We start from the raw sequence: 18,069 nt of genomic DNA, 5'->3' as shown, positions 1-18,069 counted from the left end.
TACTATGATTGTGTTACTGTCGATTTCCCCTTTTATGGCTGTTAGTATTTGCCTTATGTATTGAGGTGCTCCTATGTTGGGTGCATAAATATTTACAATTGTTATACCTTCCTCTTGGATCGATCCCTTGATCATTATATAGTGTCCTTCCTTGTCTCTTGTAACATTCTTTATTTTAAAGTCTATTTTATCTGATATGAGTATAGCTACTCCAGCTTTCTTTTGATGTCCATTTGCATGGAATATCTTTTTCCATCCCCTCACTTTCAGTCTGTATGTGTCCCTAGGTCTAAAGTGGGTCTCTTGTAGACAGCATATAGATGGGTCTTGTTTTTGTATCCATTCAGCAAGCCTGTGTCTTTTGTTTGGAGCATTTAATCCATTCACATTTAAGGCAGTTGTCAATATGTATATTCCTATTGACATTTTCTTAATTGTTTTGGGTTTGTTTTTGTAGGTCCTTTTCTTCTCTTGTGTTTCCCAGTTAGAGACATTCGTTTAGCATTTGTTGTAGAGCTGGTTTGGTGGTGCTGAATTCTCTTAGCTTTTGCTTGTCTGTAAAACTTTTGATTGCTCCATCAAATCTGAATGAGATCCTTGCCGGATAGAGTAATCTTGGTTGTAGGTTCTTCCCTTTCATCAGTTTAAATATATCATGCCACTCCCTTCTGGCTTGTAGCGTTTCTGCTGAGAAATCAGCTTTTAACTTTATGGGAGTTCCCTTGTATGTTATTTGTCATTTTTCCCTTGTTGCTTTCAGTAATTTTTATTTGTCTTTAATTTTTGTCAGTTTGATTACTGTGTGTCTCGGTGTGTTTCTCCTTGGTTTTATCCTGCCTGGGACTCTCTGCGCTTCCTGGACTTGGGTGGCTATTTCCTTTCCCATGTTAGGGAATTTTAGACTGTAATCTCTTCAAATATTTTCTCTGGTCCTTTCTCTCTCTCTTATCCTTCTGGGACCCCTATAATGGGAATGTTGTTGCGTTTAATGTTGTCCCAGAGGTCTCTTAGGCTGTCTTCATTTCTTTTCATTCTTTTTTCTTTATTCTGTTCCACAGCAGTGAATTCCACCATTCTGTCTTCCAGGTCACTTATCCGTTCTTCTGCCTCAGTTATTCTGCTGTTGATTCCTTGTAGTGTATTTTTCATTTCAGTTATTTTATTGTTCATCTCTGTTTGTTCTTTATTTCTTCTAGGTATTTGTTCTTTAATTCTTCTAGGTCTTTGTTAAGCATTTCTTGCATCCTTTTGATCTTTGCCTCCATTCTCTTCCAAGGTCCTAGATCATCTTCGCTGTCATTATTCTCATTCTTTTTCTGGAAGGTTGCCTGTCTCTACTACATTTAGTTGTTTTTCTGGGGTTTCATCTTGTTCTTTCATCTGGTACATAGTCCTCTGCCTTTTCATTTTGGCTCTCTTTCCGTGAATGTGGTTTTCATTCCACAGGCTTCAGGATTGTAGTTCTTCTTGCTTCTGCTGTCTGCCCTCCTCATGTCAATATTATTGTTGGATGTATACCTGATATTTTGCTTTTTATTTTCATGTTTTGTTTCACAACTACTTTCCCCCTCTTTTTCTCCTTTACTACCTCCTTTTGTCTTAAAAGTGGATATTTTTTGAAAAGTAATGAATTTATTTTTAATTGTGGTTATGTATATATCATAAAATTTGCTATTTTAATCATTCTAAGTGTATAATTCAGTGACATTAATTACATTAGCTGTGTTATGCACCCATCATCACTATTTCCAAAATCTTTTCATCAACCCAAACGGAAACTCTGTAACTTTTAAACATTAGCTCCTTCTTCCTCCCGCCCCCTCATCCCCAGAAAGGTAATCTGCTTTCTGTCTCTATGAATTTGCCTATTCAGTGTACTTCATATAAGTGGAATCACACAATATTTGTCCTTTTGTGTCTGGCTTATTTCACTTAACGTGATATTTTCCAGGTTCATCCATGTTGTATAATGTATGGATACTTGATTCCTTTTTTTTTTTTAACCAATGACGTATTTTACTGTGGTAAAATATACATAACAAAGTTTACCATTTTAACCATTTTTAAGTGTACAATTCAGTGGCACTTAAGTACATTCACAGTGTTGTGTATCCATTACCACTCTGTTGCAGAATGTTTCCATCACTCCAATCAAATTCTGTTCCCATTAAACAATAACTCACCACCTCCCACTCCTCTCAGCCCCTGGTAACCTCTACTCTACTTTGTCTCTATGACTTTGCACATTCTAGGTTGCTCATATAAGTAGAGTCATATATTATTTTTTCTTTTGTGATTGACTTATTTTACCTAGCATAATGTTTTCAGGTTCATCCATGTTGTAGCATGTATCAGTATTTCATTGCCTTTTATGGATGAGTAATATTCTGTTTTATGGATTTACCACATTTTGTTTATCCATTCATCAAATGATGAACATTTGGGTTGTTTCCATCTTTTTTGCTATCGTGAATAATGCAACTATGAACATTGGTATATAACTCTGCTTGAGTCCCTACTTTCAATTCTTTTGTGTATATACCTAGAAGTGGAATAGCTGGGTCGTAAGTGGGTATTTTATACTATATCATTTAAATTTATTGAGCAATTTTAAAAATTATATATTCTTTTAATTATTTTCTTTCTGGTTGTTCTGGGGCTTACAACATACATCTTAATTTATTAGAAGTTACTTCGGATGTATGCTAACTTTATTCCAGTAAAATATAGCAACTTTATTTCTATATAACTCCATTCCCGTCTCTTCTTTTTTTGCTATTATTATTATACATATGATGTCTGTATATATTTTAAAACTGAACAATATATGCTTATAATTATTGTTTTATATAATCTTAATGTATTTTAAAGAAGAGTAGAGAAAAAAGGAGAGCATAAATATATATTTATAGAATTTTAAAATATATTGACCTTCTTATCAGTTTTGGTTTTGTTCATTTGTTCATGTAGATTTGAATTACCATCTGGTGTCATTTCCTTACTCTAATTATAATTTCATTCCAACCTGTGCTTCTTTGTGTTGTTATTGTCAAATATATTATATATGTAATGCCCCAACAATAAAATTTTATGGACTTTTATATAGGTGCTTTTTAAATAAGAAAGGAAAGAGAAGAAATATGTAATCATGCTGTTTTTTTTTATAATTCTCTACTTAATTACTTTACTAACACTTTTTTTTTCTTGTGAATTCGAATTGATATCTGATGCCACATGCTTTCAGCCTGGAGACTGTCCTTTTGTCTTTTTTGTAAGGCTAGCAAGAAACTCTTAGTTTTTGTTTGCCTGGGAATGTATTTATTTAGTCTTCATTTTGAAAAATACTTTTCCTAGATACAGGATTCTTAGTTGATAGTTTTTTTTTCTCTTTAAGCCTTTTGAATATGTCATCCCTGCCTTCTAGCCCCCATTGTTTCTGATGAGGAATCAGCTGTTACTTACTGTCATTCCCTTTTACATGATGAAACATTTTTCTCTTATTGCTTTCAGTATTTTCTCTTTGACCTTGAATAATTTGGCCATAATGTGTCTGGTTATGGATTTCTTTGTGTTATCCTACATGGAGCCTTTTAAGCTTCTTGATGTGTAGATTATTGTTTTTCATCAAATTTGGGACATTTTCAACCATTATTTCTATCCCTTTCTCTCACTTCTCTCCTTTTGGTACTCTGATTGTGCATATGTTGGTGTGCTTAATGATGTCCCACTTTTCTCTGAGGCACTGTTCTTTTTCCTCATTTTTTTTATTCTTTAGATTTGTATAATCACTATCAATCTGTCTTCAAGTTTATTTATTCTCTTTTTGCCTGCTCAGATCGACTTTGAGCCTCTTCTAGTGAATTTTTCATTTCAGTTACTGTACTTTTCAACTTGAGAATTTCCACTTTTTTAAAAATGATTTCTATCATTTAATATATTCTTATTCTCTATTTGATGAATCATTGTTATCTTACCTTCCTTTAATTATTTAAACATGGTTTCCTAAAGTTTTTTGAACATATTTCCAGTAGCTTCTTTGAAGTATTTTTCTAGTAAGTGTAATGTCTGGGACCTCTCAAAGGCCGTTTCTATTGCCTGCTCCTTTTCCTCTGTATGTCACGTTTTACTGTTTTATTGCATGTCATGTAATATTTTGTTGAAAACTAGACATTTTGGATAATATATTGTAGCAAGTTTGGATACCAGTTCCCCCACTTTCTGGAACTTATTTTTCTTTTTATTGCTTGTTTGGTCATCTATTTGTTTGGTCACTTGACTGGACTAATTCTGTGAAGTCTGTTTTTCTCACAGTATTTGACCTCTAATGCCCCTGCTGAGAGTTTTTTCTCCTGTTTTTATCTTTTCGTGGTTTTCTGGGGTTCACCCCTGCATCTGGATACACAAGCTCCTTGTTGGTCAAAGGTTGTTTTAAGCCAGTTCAACTTTCACTCTTTCCTGTTGGATGTGTGTTTGGCTTAAATACTATCTTCACAGTTCAGTCAATTTATCATTTTGCCCTGTATTCATCCAGGGGGTGGTAGCTAGTAGGTCCTTTCTCTGGTCATGCCTGAGTGGGCAGTCTTGAGCATGTGCACAGTCTCCAACACCCCCCTCCCCAGTTATGAGTGTGATTGGATTTTTTTAAGACAGAATTTTTTAGAGCAGTTTTAGGTTTACTGCAAAATTGAGAGGAAGGTACAGAGATTTCCCACATACTCCCTTCCCTACCACATGCATAGCCTCCCCCATAATCAATATCACTCACCAGAATGGTGCTTTTTTTTTTTTTTAACTAAGGATAAACCTACATTGACACATCATAATCACCTAAGTCCATAGTTTACCTTAGGGCTCACTGTTGCTGTTGTACATTCTGTGGTTTTGGACAAGTGTATAATGATATGTATCCATCATTATTGCATTTTAGTATCATACAGAATAGTTTCACTGCCCTAAAAATCTTCTGTGCTCTGCCTGTTCATATCTCCCTCCCCCCAACCCCTGTCAACCACTGACCATTTTAGTCTCCAAAGTTTTGCCTTTTCTGGAATGTCATATAGGTTGGAGTCATACAGTATGTAGCCTTTTCAGGTTGGCTTCTTTCACTTAGTAATAATACATTTAGGGTTCCTTCATGTTTTTTCTTGGCTTGATAGCTCATTTCTTTTTCGTGCTGAATAATATTCCATTATCTGGAATGTACCACAGTTTATACATTCATCTGCTGAAGGCCATCTTTGTTGTTTCCAAGTTTTGTCAGTTATGAATAAAGCTGCTATAAACATCCATGGGCAGCTTTTGATATAAGTTTTCAATTTCTTTGGGTAAATACCAAGGAACATGATTGCTGGGTTATATGGTAAGAGTGTGTTTAGTTTTATAAGGAACCACCTAACTGTCTTGCAAAGTGGCTGTACCATTTTGCATTCCCACCAGCAGTATATGAGTTATGTTCTCCCACATTCTCACCATCATTTGGTATTGTCAGTGTTTTGGATTTTGGCCATTCTAATAGGTGTGTAGTGGTATTTTATGATTGTTTTAATTTGCATTTCCTGATGACATATGATGCGTGGAGCATCTTTTCACAGGCTTATTTACCATCTGTATATCTTTTTTCGTGAGATATCTGTTAAGAACTTTGGCCCATTTTTAAATTGGGTTATTTGTTTTTTTATTAAGAGTCTTTGTATATTTTGGACATCAGTCTTTTATCAGATGTGTCTTTTGCAAATCTTTCCTCTGAGTCTGTGACTTGTCTTCTAACTCTCTTGATATTGTCTTTCACAAAGCAAATGTTTTTAATTTTTAATGAAGTCTGGCTTATCAGTGATTTCTTTCATGGATTGTGTCTGTGTCTTTGGTGTTATATTCTTTTTTTTAATTTTTAATTTTATTTTTGGCTGCATTGGGTCTTCATTGCTGCGTGTGGGCTGTCTCTAGTTGCGGCGAGCGGAGGCTACTCTTTGTTGTGGTTTGCAGGCTTCTCATTGTGGTGGCTTCTCTGTTGCAGAGCACGGGCTCTAGGCACATGGGCTTCAATGGTTGTGGCACGTGGGCTCAGTAGTTGTGGCTCACGAGCTTAGTTGCTCCATGGCATGTGGGATCTTCCCAGACTAGGGATCGAAACTGTGTCCCTTGCATTGGCAGGCAGATTCTTAATCACTGCACCACCCGGGAAGTCCTTTAGTGTTATATCTAAAAAGGCATCACCATACCCAAGGTCATGTAGGTTTTCTCCTATGTTATCTTCTAGAAGTTTTATAGTTTTTCACTTTGCATTTCAGTCTGTGATCCATTTTGAGTTAATTTTAAATTTTTGTGAAAGATGTAAGGTCTGTATCTAGATTCCTTTTTTTTTTTTTTTTGCATGTAGATGTCCAGTTGTTCCTGCACCATTTGTTGAAGAGACTAACTTTGCTCCATTGTATTGCTTATGCTCCTTTGTCAAAGATTAGTTGACTATATTTATGGTGGGTGCTTTGTTCTGTTCCACTGATCTATTTGTCTTTTCTTTTGCCAATATCTTGATTACTGTAATAAGGAACTGTCTTTGATAGCTGTAGCTTGAAGTCAAGTAGCAGCAGTCCTATATTTTGTTCTTTTCCTTCCATATTGTGTTGGCTATTTGGTCTTCTGCCTCTTCATAGACACTTTTTTAGGATCATTTTGTCAGTCTCTAATATAACTTGCTAGGATTTTGATTGGGATTGCATCCGATCTATAGATCAAGTTGGGAAGAATTGGTATCTTGAATTTTTCTATCCATGAACATGGAATTTTCTCAATTTGTTTAGTTTTTCTTTGATTTCATTTATCAGAGTTTTATAGTTTTCCTCATATATTGAAATAGATCTTGTACATATTTTGTTAGATTTATATCTAAGTATTTCATCTTTTAGGTGCTAATATAAATAGTATTGTGTTTTTAATTTTAAATTCCACATGTTCATTACTGGTACATATGAAAGCTATTGATTTTGTATGTTAGCCTTGTATCCTGAAACCTTACTATAATCACTTATTAGTTCCAGGAGTTTTTTTGTCGATTCTTTCAGTTTTTTTGTAAATTTTCTCTTTTTTAAAAATTAATTAGTTTATTTATTTTTGGCTGTGTTGGGTCTTCGTCGCTGCACGTGGGCTTTTCTCTAGTTGTGGCGAGCAGGGGCTACTCTTTGTTGCGGTGCGTGGGCTTCTCATTGCGGTGGCTGGCTTCTCTTGTAGCGGAGCACAGGCTATAGGCACGCGGGCTTCAGTAGTTGTGGCTTGCAGGCTCTAGAGTGCAGGCTCAGTAGTTGTGGCGCACGGGCTTAGTTGCCCTGTGGCATGTGGGATCTTCCCGGACCAGGGCTCGAACCTGTGTCCCTTGCATTGGCAGGTGGATTCTCAACCACTGCGCCACCAGGGAAGCTCTTTGTCAGTTTTCTACATAGATTATCATGTCATTTGTGAGCAAAGATAGTTTTATATCTTCTTTCTCAATCTGCATATCTTTGATTTCTCATTTTTGCCTTACTGCATTAGCAAGGACTTCCAGTATGATGTTGAAAAGGAGTTGTGAGAAGGGACATCCTTGTCTTTTTCCTGAATTACTGGAAAAGTTTCAATCTTCTCACCATTAATTATGATGTTAGCTGTATATTATTTGTAGATGGTCTTTATCAAGTTGTTACTAGTTTAATGAAAGGTTTTTTATTTTTTGATCATGAATGGGTATTTGATATTTTTCAAATGCTTTTCCTTCATCTACTGATGTGATTTTTTTTTAGTCTGTTGATGTGATAGATTACATTAACTGATTTTTGAATGTTGAACCAGCCTTGCATATTTGGGATAAATCCCACTTTGTTGTGGTGTATAATTTTTTAAAATTTGTTTTTGGATTCAATTTGCTAATATTTTGTTGAGGATTTTTGCATCTATGTTCGTGACAGGTATTGGTCTATTCATTTTCTTTTAATGTCTGTCTGGTTTGGGTATTAGGGTAATGTTGGCCTCATAGAATGAGTTAGGAAGTTTTCCTTCTGCTTCTATCCTCTGAAAGAGATTATAGAGAATTTATATAATTTCATCCTTAAATGTTTTATAGAATTCCAAAAAACTACTACAACTTATCAGTGAATTCAGAAAAGTTGTATTTCTGAACTCTGTTGTATTTCTATACTTTAACAATGAACTATCAGAAAGAGACATTAAGAAAACTATCCTATCGATCACATCAAAAAGAATAAATATCTAGGAATAAATCTAAGGAGGTAAAAGATTTGCATTCATACACAAACACACACACAGTGGAATATTACTCAGCCATAAAAAGAATGAAATCTTCCCATTTGCAACAACATGGATGAACCTAGAGAGTATTATGCCAAGTGAAATAAAGTTAGACAGAGAAAGATAAATACTGTAAGATTTCACTTTTATGTGGAATCTAGAAAGAAAATGAATAAATATAACAAAAGTTATAGATACAGAGAACAAACAAGTGGTTGCCAAAGGGGAGGGGTTGGGGGGGGGAGGAGAGAAATAGGTGAGGGAGATTAAGAGGTACAAACCTCCAGTTGCAAAATAAATGTCAGAGGTATGAAATGAATGGTATGGGGAATATAGTCAGTCAATAACTATCTAATATCTCTGCATGGTGACATATTATAACTAGACTTATCATTGTGAACATTTTGAAATGTATAGGGAATATCCAATCACTGTGTTTTGTAACAGGAACTAACATAGTGTTGCAGGTCAATTATACTTCAGAAACAAACTCATAGGAAAAGAAATCAGATTTGTGGTTACTAGAGGTGGGGAGTAGGGAGAGGGAGGATTGGATGAAGGCAGTCAAAAGGTACAAACTTCCAGTTATAAGATAAGTAAGTACTAGGATTTTAACGTACAACATGATAAATATGACTAACAGTACTGTGTGTTATATATGAAAGTTGTTGAGATGATAAATCCTAAGAGTTCTCATCACAAGGAAACAATATTTTCTATTGATTTAATTTTGTATCCATATGAGATGATGGATGCTCACTAAATCATTGTGATAATCATTTCACGATATATGTAAGTCAAATCATTATGCTGTACACCTTAAACTTGTACAGTGCTGTTTGTCAATTATATCTCAATAAAACTGGAAGAAAAGTTTGATAGGATTCAGCCGTGAACCCATCTGGGCCTGGTGCTTTCTATTTTGGAAGGTTAATAATTTTTTTTTTAATCAGCTCTTTCTTTTAATGTTGATCCATACAAGTTCAGAAACACTGACCTGTAGGGTCAAGTGCAAACTCCTTAGAGCAGCATGTGTCTCGTCTCCATCACCCTCCAGCTTCCTTCCTGCACCTTCCCCCATGCCTGCTTCTTACTTGACTAGAGCTGGAAGGTTAATAATTTTTGATTCAATTTATAAAATAGATACAGGTCTAATCAGACTGTCATTTCTTTTCACGTGAGTTTTGGCTGCCTGGGTCTTTCAAGGAATTGGTCCATTTAATCTAGGTTCTCAAATTTGTGGACATAGAGTTGTTCATAGTATTCCTTTTAATACTCTTTAAATTTTCAAGGGGTCTATAGTGATGTCCCCTCTTTCATTTCTGATGTTAATAATTTGTGTCCTCTATTTTTCTTAGCCTGGTTAACAGGCTTATTAATTTTATCAGTTGTTTCAAATACCAGCTTTTGGTTTCATTTATTTTCTCTATTGATTTCCTGTTTTTAATTTCATTGATTTCTGCTCTAATTCTTATTATTTCTTTTTTTCTGCTTGCTTTTGATTTAATTTCCTCTTTTTTCCAGTTACTTAAGGTGGAAACTTACTGATTTTAGATATTTCTTCTTTTCTAATATATGCATTGAATGCTATAAATTTCCTTCTATGTACTGCTTTTGCTGCATCCCACACATTTTGATAAGTTGTGTTTTCATTTTCATTTAAACTACTTTAAAATTTCTGTTGAAATTTCTCCTTTGACCCATGTTTTATTTAGAGTATTGTTTAATCTCTACATATTTTGGAATTTTCCTGTTATCTTCCATTATTGATTTCTATTTTAATTCCATTGTGGTCTGACAGCAGATATTATATGAATTCTGTACTTCAAATTTGTTACAGTATGTTTTATGGCTCAGAATGTGGTCTATCTTGGTGAATATTCCATATGAATTTGGTAAGAATGGATCTAGTAGTCTGTACATTTCAATTATATGCAGTTGATTGATGGTGTTGCTGCATTCAACTATATTCTTACTGATTTTGTGCCTGTTCTATCTGTCCATTTCTGAGAGAGGGATCTTGAAATCTTCAACAGTGATAGTAGATTCATCTATTTCTCCTTGCTGTTCTATCAGTTTTTGCCTCACATAGTTTGATGCTCTGTTGTTAGGCTCATACATGTTAAGAATTGTTATGTTTTCTTGGAGAATTGACCTCTTTATCATTATGTAATGCCCTTCTTTATCCCTGATAATTTTCCTTACATTGAAATGTGCTCTATCTGAAATTAATATAGCTACTCCTGCTTTCTTAGGATAGTGTTAGCATGGTATATTTTTCTCCATCCATTTACTTTTTATCTCTATGTGTCTTTATATTTAAAGTGGGTTTCTTGTAAACAATGTATAGTTCAGGCATTTAAAAAAATCCGTTCTGACAATCTCTTTTAATTGGTGCACTTAGGCCATTGAAATTCAAAATGATGATAGATACAGTTGGATTAATATCTACCATATTGTACTGTTACTGTCTTCTATTTGTTGTTCTTGTTCTTTTTTCCTATTGTTGTCTTCCACTCTTCTTCTGCCTTTTGTGGTTTTAGTGGAGTATTTTATATGATTCCATTTTTGCTCTTTTCTTAGCCTATAGGTTAAAATTTAGAAAACTTTTCTTAGTGGTTGCTCTAGAGTTTGCAATATACATGTACCACTAATCCAAGTACACTTTCAAATAACACTGTACCACTTCATGAGTAGTGTGAGTACCTTATAGTATCAAAATTCCTCCCTCCCACCCCTTGTATCATTGCTGTCATTTATTTCACTTTATTCTGTGTCATTTATTTCACTTTATTGTCTCTGTATATATACATATATATACACACACACACAGAAGATATATAAATATGCACACATTATTGAACACATTTTTATTGTTATTATTTTGAACAGTTATCTGTTAGATCAGTTAAGGGCAAGAAAAGTAAATTTTTATTTTACCTTCACTTATTCCTTCTTCCATGCTCTTACTTACTTTATGTACATCCAAGTTTCTGACCTATATTATTTCTCTTCTCTCTGGAGAACTTCTTTTACCATTTCTTGCAAGGCCAGTCTGTTGGCAACAAATTGCCTCAATTTTTGTTTGTCTGAGAAAGTCTTTATGTCTCCTTTACTTTTGAATGATATTTTCACAGGGTACAGAATTGTAAGTTGATGCTGTTTTTCTCTCAGTACTAAATATTTCACTCCACTCTCTTCTTGCTTGTATGGCTTCTAAGAAGTTGGATATAATTCTTATCTTTGCACCTTTTAAGATAAGGTGTTTTTTTCCTCTGGCTTGTTTCAGGACTTTTTTCTTTATCTTTGATTTTCTGTAATTGGAAAATTATATGCATAGGTGTAGTTTTTGGTATTTATCCTGCTTGGTGTTCTCAGAGCTTCCTGGGTCTGTGGTTTGGTATTGGACATTAATTTGGGGAAATTCTCAGTCATTATTGTTTCAAATGTGTCTTCTGTTCCTTTCTTTTTTCTTTTGGTATTCCCATTACACTTACATTACACCTTTTGCAGTTGTCCCACAGTCCGTTGACATTCTGATCTTTTTTTTTTTTTCTTCAGTCTTCGTTCTCTTTGCTTTTCTGTTTTCAAGGATTCTCTAGCTCATAGATTCTTTCCTCAGCCATGTCAAGTTTATTAAAAAGTCCATCAGAGACCATCTTCATGTTTGTTACGGTGTTTTTTATCTCTGGCATTTCTTTTTGCTTCTTTCTTAGCCTTTCCAGCTCTCTGCTTATGTTACCTGTCTACTTTATCCATTGGAACCCTTAGCATATTAATCATAGTTATTTTAAATTCCTGGCCTGATAATTCCAACATCACTGCCATGTCTGGTTCTGATGCTTACTGTCTCTTCAAATTGTGTTTTTTGCCTTTTGGTATGCCTTGTACTTTTTCCTTGGTAGTGGGACTTGATATACTTGGTAAACGGAACTACTGTAAATAGGCCTTTAGTAATGTGGTGGCTAGGTGTGGAGGAGGGAGAGGCCTATAGTCCTATGACTAGTTTTCAGTCTTTTCATGAGTCTCTGCCTCTGAACTGTGAACTTCACACATGTTTCTCATTTTTTTCCTCCCCTCTTAGGTGGTACAGAATGGCTAGCGTAGACTGGGGTTGAGTATTTCTCTTCCCCAGGTCAGTTAGCCTCTGATAATACCCCAGGAGGTTAGGCCCTGGTTCACTAGTTTGCCCTGAGGGCAGGCCTTGTTAAGAACACAACTACTGAAGCCCGTGTGCCACAACTACTGAAGTCCATGCACCTAGAGCCTGTGCGCCGCAACAAGAGAAGCCACCACAGTGAGAAGCCCGCACACTGCAACGAGGAGTAGCCCCTGCTCGCCGCAACTAGAGAAAGCATGCGCGTAGCAACGAAGACCCAACGCAGCCAAAAAAAAATAAATTTAAAAATTAATTTTAAAAATTATTTTAAAAAACCACCAAACACAAGTGCCCCTCGAAGACACAGTAAATATTTTTGTCGTTCACAAAAAAACAAACAAACAAAAAAAACAACAGATTGCTCTGGGCTGTTTCAAAATGGTTCCTTTTTACCTTTTCCTGCCAAAGCCCAAGGGAATTTTTCTATGATATTTACTGTGGGAATCTGGTTGAGCTCCTGGAGATTAATCTGACAATATTGTGGGTATCCCCCTTTAACTATGTCCTCTTGGAGTTTTAACTCTCAGACTTGTCCACACTGAACTTCCAGCAGTCTGTCAACTACAGTTCTCAATTTCCTGCCCTAGCAGTGGTGCCCTTGGTAGTTTTTACTTGTGAATCTCTCCTGTGCTAAGCGTCAACTCTTTGTATTTTTGCCTGTCTCCCCAATCTTGGGGGTAGTGGTTTGCCCTGTGTCCTCACCTCTCTTTTGGATCCAAGAAGAGTTGTTGATCTTTAAAAGTCTTTCCAGTTTTTTACTTGTTAGGATGGAGTTGTGACTTCCAAGCTCCTTACATGTGGAGCCATAAGGTGGAAGTGTGATTTGATTTTTAAGCTTGGCTTCCTTACCATCACCCCTGGATAAGAATAGCTTAATTTTCAGTCCGTGTTTGGTCAGAGGTTTTGATAAGCCCCTTGAGCCACTCAGGCTCAAGGCTGTTTGCTGATGAATCTGTGTATGACTTGAGGAATGCTTTCTAGTCCCATATTTCCCTCTGATTGTTCCTGAGTGGGTGCAGCCTAGAACATATGCATAGCCTTCTGTATCCCCAGGGATGAGTGTGACCCTAGGATTGTTCTTGTCTCTTTCCCTGGTTCTCTCTGTTCAAACTTCTGGCTTGTCTGCTATTTCACTTGTTGCTACTATTATCTTGGAGGTACCAGCCCCTTCTTAATTGCTCACCAGCAAGATCTCCATTGTTTTTGACTATGCCTTTAGGCAGGAATCTCTCCTTGCTCTGTTTCAAATAAAGTCATTCCCCTTAGGCAGAAATGCTGAGCTCTTCCTCTTTGTTGCCCACTTCTTCCCCTGGGTGGAAACTGGCACACTGCTGCAGCTGGGGGCAGGAGCATGGCAGCTACTCTTGCAGTGACACCCCTACTATATGAGTAGTTGTTGGGGAGATGGTAGCCCCTAATCTACTTAGCATGCCCTCCTGTCCTGCATCCTCTGCCAAATGAGCCAGCCTGGGTGAAAGGGCTCAGGGTCCCAGTATTCTTGAGCTGTTACCCCTGGGGTAGAGCCCTTACCCTAAGAGTGAGAACTGAGTGGGGAAAGGAAGACCCAGTCCTCTCGTCGTGCCTGCCTATAATAGCACTTCGCAACACAGATCTGGGAAAGATGAGAGAGGCTGGCAGCCTGAGTCTAGGACCTGGAGGGAGAGGGAATTCCCACTTTCTTTTTGTTTTAAATTGAAGTTGAGTTTCAACATTATATCAGTTTCAGGTGTACAACATAGTGATTTGGTATTTTTGTATATTACAAAATGGTCACCATGATAAGTATAGTTACCACTTTTCACCATACAAAGTTATTATAGTATTATTGCCTATATTCCCTATACTGTACATTATGTCCCCGTGACTTATTTATTTTATAACTGGAAGTTTGTGCCTCTCTATCTCCGTCACCTATTTCACTCATCTCCCCACCCGACTCCCGAATTCCTACTTTCCTGACAGCACTCATCTGGAGTAGCTTCCATGACATGGAGGTGGTATGGATAGGAGCAGGTCATGGCTCAAATGCCACAGACTCCCACTGTTCTTACTGAGATTCAGTTGATTTTTTTTAAATACATGTTTTTCCATTTGCTGTATGCCCTTAGGACACTTTCCAGAGACCTTAAGTGGTTGTTTTAATGATTTTTCCAGGCAAATGGTTGTTTCACTGGGGAGAGGGGGGTCCAAGAGCTCCTTAATACCACTGTTGCAGAAGTTCCATTTTCATTGATTATTTTAAAAACTGGAAGTAGAAGGTTTAATGTACCAACAGACACCTCTATGAGATAGGGCTTACAATGAGGCCATTATAATGTAGGCCAGCATTATGTCCTTGTTAGCAAGCTGAAAACTCAGTTTGGTAGCTATGGGTCTTTTAAAAAGTAAAAGTAAGAGGAATACTTCAAAGTAATGGCTTCAGTTTAGTCCAGTTCACCAAAATTTTATTGACTTCCTCCCTTGGAATACCAATTTTATGGTGAGTGATCTTTGTTTTACTTTTTAAGTTTTTTTTGGAAAACCTGAGGCTCATATTAATACATTATTTGTGGTTATCAGAATGTCCTGTAGATAATATGGTATGGTAATTAAAGCAGAGAACTGAAAGTCAAATTTCTTTTCTCCCCATCCCCTTACTCTCATTTTTAATACCAATCTAGGAAATATTAGAAATCACTTAACTGCTAAATTAGTTCATTCAGCTGCAAAATGGAACTAATACTGTGCGTCACAAGGGTGTTGTAAAGCTTAATAAATATTGCTAAAGCATTTGTTTCCATGAAAACTCCTGTATTTGTTTTATTTTAAAAATATATTTCTTACACTTTAAAATGTGCCCATAAAGTAAGGGCTTGTACACACATGTAAAATCATTTAATCTAGTGTGTATATAGCCAAATGGAAAAGAGCAGTAATATAATTATAGTGTTGATTTGTTGGATATATATCCTGAGGAAATTGTGGCTTTCTTTTCTTTTCTTTTCTTTTTTAATGGGTGTTGAATTTTGTCAAAAGCTTTTTCTGCATCTATTGAGATGATCATATGGTTTTTATTCTTCAATTTGTTAATGTGGTGTATCACATTGATTTGTGTATCTCGAAGAATCCTTGCATCCCTGGGATAAATCCAACTTGATCATGGTGTATGATCCTTTTAATGTGTTGTTGGATTCTGTTTGCTAGTATTTTGTTGAGGATTCTTGCATCTATATTCATCAGTGATATCGATCTGTAATTTTCTTTTTTTGTAGTATCTTTGTCTGGTGATGGTAGCCTCATAGAATGAGTTTGGGAGTGTTCCTTCCTCTGCAATTTTCTGGAAGAGTTTGAGAAGGATGGGTGTTAGCTCTTCTCTAAATGTTTGATAGAATTTGCCTGTGAAGCCATCTGGTCCTGGACTTTTGTTTGTTGGAAGATTCTTAATCACAGTTTCAATTTCATTACTTGTGATTGTTCTGTTCATATTTTCTATTTCTTCCTGGTTCAGTCTTGGAAGTTTATACCTTTCTAAGATTTGTCCATTTCTTCCAGGTTGTCCATTTTATTGGCATAGAGTTGCTTGTAGTAGTCTCTTAGGATGCTTTGTATTTCTGTGGTGTCTGTTGTAACTTCTCCTTTTTCATTTCTAATTTTATTGATTTGAGTCCTCTCCCTCTTTTTCTTGATGAGTCTGGCTAAAGGTTTTATCAATTTTGTTTATCTTCTCAAAGAACCAGCTTTTAGTTTTATTGATCTTTGCTATCGTTGCCTTCATTTCTTTTTCATTTATTTCTGATCTGATCTTTATGATTTCTTTCCTTCTGCTAACTTCGGGGGTCTTTTGTTCTTCTTTCTCTAATTCCTTTAGGTGTAAGGTTAGATTGTTTATTTGAGATTTTTCTTGTTTCTTGAGGTAGGCTTGTATTGCTATAAACTTCCCTCTTAGAACTGCTTTTGCTGTATCCCAGACAAATCCCATTGTCATTTGTCTCTAGGTATGTTTTGATTTCCTCTTTGACTTCTTCAGTGATCTCTTGGTTATTCAGTAACATATTGTTTCGTCTCCATGTGTTTGTGTTTTTTATGTTTTTTCCCCTGTAATTTATTTCTTATCTCATAGCGTTGTGGTCAGAAAAAATGCTTGATATGCTTTCAGTTTTCTTAAATTTACCAAGGCTTGATTTGTGACCCAAGATGTGATCTATCCTGGAGAATGTTTTGTGTGCACTTGAGAAGAAAGGGTAACCTTCTGTTTTTGGTTAGTATGTCCTATAAATATCAATTAAATCTATCTGGTCTATTGTGTCATTTAAAGCTTTTGTTGCCTTATTTATTTTCTGTCTGGCTCATCTGTCCATTGGTGTAAGAGATTTTTCTTGTTTCTTGAGGTAAGCTTGTATAGCTATAAACTTCCCTCTTAGTACTGCTTTTGCAGCATCCCATAGGCTTTGGATCGTCGTGTTTTCATTGTCATTTGTCTCTAGGTATTTTTTGATTTCCTCTTTGATTTCTTCAGTGATCTCTTAGTTATTTAGTAACGTATTGTTTAGCGTCCATGTGTTTGTGTTTTTTACGTTTTTTTCCCTTTAATTCATTTCTAATCTCATAGCGTTGTGGTCAGAAAAGATGCTTGATATGATTTCAATTTTCTTAAAGTTACTGAGGCTTGATTTGTGACCCAAGATGTGATCTATCCTGGAGAATGTTCCGTGCGTACTTGAGAAGAAAGTATAATCTGCTGTTTTTGGATGGAATGTCCTATAAATATCAATTAAATCTATCTGGTCTATTGTGTCATTTAAAGCTTGTGTTTCCTTATTTATTTTCATTTTGGATGATCTGTCCATTGGTGTAAGTGAGGTGTTAAAGTCCCCCACTATTATTGTGTTACTGTCAGTTTCCTCTTTTGTAGCTGTTAGCAGTTGCCTTATGTATTGAGGTGCTCCTATGTTGGGTGCATATATATTTATAATTGCTGTATCTTCTTCTTCGATTGATCCCTTGATCATTATGTAGTGTCCTTTCTTGTCTCTTGTAACATTCTTTATTTTAAAGTCTATTTTATCTGATATGAGTATTGCTACTCCAGCTTTCTTTTGATTTCCCTTTGCATGGAATATCTTTTTCCATCCCCTCACTTTCAGTCTGTATGTGTCCCTAGGTCTGAGGTGGGTCTCTTGTAGACAGCATATATATGGGTCTTGTTTTTGTATCCATTCAGCAAGCCTGTGTCTTTTGGTTGGAGCATTTAATCCATTCACGTTTAAGGTAATTATCGATACGTATGTTCCTATGACCATTTTCTTAATTGTTTTGGGTTTGTGTTTGTAGGTCCTTTTCTTCTCTTGTGTTTCCCACTTAGAGAAGTTGTAGAGCTGGTTTGGTGGTGCTGAATTCTCTTAGCTTTTGCTTGTCTGTAAAGCTTTTGATTTCTCCATCGAATCTGAATGAGATCCTTGCCGGGTAGAGTAACCTTGGTTGTAGGTTCTTCCCTTTCATCACTTTAAGTATATCATGCCACTCCCTTCTGGCTTGTAGAGCTTCTGCTGAGAAATCAGCTGTTATTAACCTTATGGGAGTCCCCTTGTATGTTATTTGTCGTTTTTCCCTTGCTGCTTTCTATAATTTTTCTTTGTCTTTAACTTTTGCCAGTTTGA

At 35.9% G+C, this 18,069-nt stretch overlaps 1 protein-coding gene across 1 annotated transcript in view; it reads left to right on the top strand.

The window, feature by feature from the left end:
* The window catches only part of TEX11 (testis expressed 11), a 375,812-nt gene that overhangs the window by 133,225 nt on the left and 224,518 nt on the right, over positions 1-18,069 (top strand). The window lies entirely within an intron of this gene.

This window comes from Eschrichtius robustus, chromosome X (genome assembly GCF_028021215.1).
Source record: "Eschrichtius robustus isolate mEscRob2 chromosome X, mEscRob2.pri, whole genome shotgun sequence".
NCBI classification, from domain to species: Eukaryota; Metazoa; Chordata; class Mammalia; order Artiodactyla; family Eschrichtiidae; genus Eschrichtius; species Eschrichtius robustus.
The sequence above is the reverse complement of the archived record's forward strand: the minus strand, read 5'-3'. Positions and strand labels throughout refer to the sequence as shown.